General features: G+C 58.4%; 1 long non-coding RNA gene across 1 annotated transcript; it reads right to left on the bottom strand.

Annotated features, from left to right (window-relative positions):
• Positions 1-1770: 1770 nt before the first annotated feature.
• LOC113979400 lies at positions 1771-2197 on the bottom strand. Its single transcript, XR_003537854.1, has 2 exons — positions 2055-2197; positions 1771-1943 (listed from the first exon to the last, which is right to left on the bottom strand). It is a non-coding gene; the product is annotated as an uncharacterized LOC113979400 (long non-coding RNA).
• Between the last annotated feature and the right edge of the window lie 98 nt (positions 2198-2295).

Here is a 2295-nt window from a genome sequence, read left to right as displayed (position 1 = left end):
CCCCCCCTTTCCCCCTGCCCGCCCCCCCCGCTCACCCGACAGCTCCTCGCCCGCAGCCGGGGGGGCTCCCAGCACCACCAGCACCGCCAGCACGGCCCCAGCTCCCCGCACACGCTCCATGCCCAGCGCCGGACAGCTGCTGACACCCCAAAACCAGCCGGGTGGAGACGTTTTGGGGGATTTTGGGCGCGCTCGGATTGGCTGAGAGCGCAAAGTGCGGCGAGGGTTTCGTGCACGGTTGGAGCCTTGTCTTCCCGGCGACTGATGAGTCATCAGCGCGGCGCGCTGGGATTGGTTGCGGGCGGCGTGGGCGCTTTGGGATTGGCTGAGGGCCGTTGGGGGCCCCCGCGGCAGCCCCGGGGCCTTTGGGGGGGGTCCGAGGTGGGTTTTGGGGGGTCCCGGATTCCTGGGGATGGGATTTAAGGTGATCTGGGTGCGTTGGAATCATGTCCTGGGTGGCCGCGGGTGCCCAATAATTCCCTGTTCCCGGGATTTTCGGGGTCTGGGAGTGCCCAAACCCCCCTGTTCCCAGGAGTTTTAGGCTCTGGGAGTGTCCTAATCCCTCTTTTCCAATGTTTTGGGGTCTGGGAGTGCTCAAACCCTTCTGTTTTTACAGGTTTTGGGGCCTGGGAGTACTTAAACTTCTCTCTTCAAGGATATTTTTGGTCTAGGAGAGCACAAACCCCCCTGTTCATGGGGATTTAGGTTGCTGACATTTGAACAAACCTCCCTTTTTCCAGGATATTTAGGATCTGTTGTGTCCCTAACCCCCTTGTTCCCAGGATTTTATGGGTCTGGGATTGCCAAAACCCCCCTGTTCCCAGGATTTTGTGGGTCTGCGTGTGCCCAAATCCCCCTGTACCCAGGATTTCTGTGCTCTGGGAGTGTCAAAGCTGCTGTTTTCCAATATTTTGGGCTCTGGAAGTGCCCAAACCCCCCCGTCCCGGGTGTTTTTATGGTCTAGGAGAGCCCATACCCCCGTGTTCCCAAGATTTTGGGGGTCTGAATGTTCCCAACCCCCCTTTTCCCATGTTTTTTAGATGCTGATGGTGCCCAAACTGCTCTTTTATAAGATTTGAGGAACTGGGAGTGCCCAACCCCCCCGTTCTCACAATTTTAATGGTCTTGGAGTACATAATCCCCTCTTTTCCCGGATTTTGTAGTTCTGGGACAACCCAAACCCCCCGTTCCTGGTTTATTGGGAGGCTGACATTGCCCAAACCCCCCTGTTCCCAGGATTTTTGGAGTCTGGGTGTGTCCAAACCTCCTTTCTCTAGGATTTATAATGTCTGGGATGTCCAAACCACCCTGTTCCCAGGAGTCTTAGGGTCTGGGAGTGTCTAAGTCCCTCTTTTCCAATATTTTGGGCTCTGACAGTGCCCCAAATCCTGGTTCATGGGACTTTCAGGGTCTAGAAAAGCCCATACCCACATGCTCACAAGATTTTCGGGTCCTGAATGTTCCCAGCCCTCCTGTTCCAATGATTTTTGGGCTCTGGGAGTGCCCAGACCCCCCATTCCCAGGAGTTTTAGGGTCTGGATGTGCCTAAACCACCTTTCTCCAGGATTTTGTACTTCTGGGAGTGTCCAAACCCCCCTGTTCCCAGGATTTTTAATGTCTGAGAGTATCCAACCCCCCCTGATCCCAGGATTTCTGCAGTCTAGGAGTGTCCACATCCCTCTTTTCTGATATTTCGGGGTCAGGGAGTGTCCAAACCCTCCCGTTCCCAGGATTTTCAGAGCCCCCCCACTTCTCCCCAACAACCAGGACTGCAGAGCACTAAGAAGCTTTACTGGGAACACTGGGAACAGCTGGTTAGTGTGGGAAGAAATGCAGGGAAGGGGGGGACAGGCGACCCCCCCCAAATCAGCGCAGGGTTTGGGGGGTCCCGGCTGGGCCCGAGGCCACGGGGAGGGGCTGCGGCCGCCGGTGGCTCAGAAGCTCTGTGGGGAGAGAAAAGGGGGTGAGAGCAAAAGGGCTGGGGGGGGCAGGGGGGGCCCAGAGGCTGTGGGAGAGCAAGGGGGGGGACACGACCCCCGGGGACCCCCCTTTACCTTCTCCCGCAGGTAGAAGCCGAGCCCCAGCGCCAGGAAGACCAAGCCCAAGACGAAGCCCCCGACCCCCACCAGGATCTTGCTGCGGACGGTGTCCGGTGGCATCTCTGGGGGGAGCCGGGGGGGTCAGCACCCCCAAAACCTCCCAGACACCCCACAAACCCCAGCCCAGTCTCTCCCAGCCCACCCAGGGCTCCCTCAAACCTCCTGCCAGTCCCTTCCCAGCCCCTGCAGGGATCCC

The sequence above is a fragment of the Neopelma chrysocephalum genome, unplaced genomic scaffold (genome assembly GCF_003984885.1).
Source record: "Neopelma chrysocephalum unplaced genomic scaffold, ASM398488v2 Primary Assembly neopelma1_78976, whole genome shotgun sequence".
NCBI lineage: Eukaryota > Metazoa > Chordata > Aves > Passeriformes > Pipridae > Neopelma > Neopelma chrysocephalum.
This window is presented reverse-complemented; position numbering and strand designations above follow the sequence as displayed.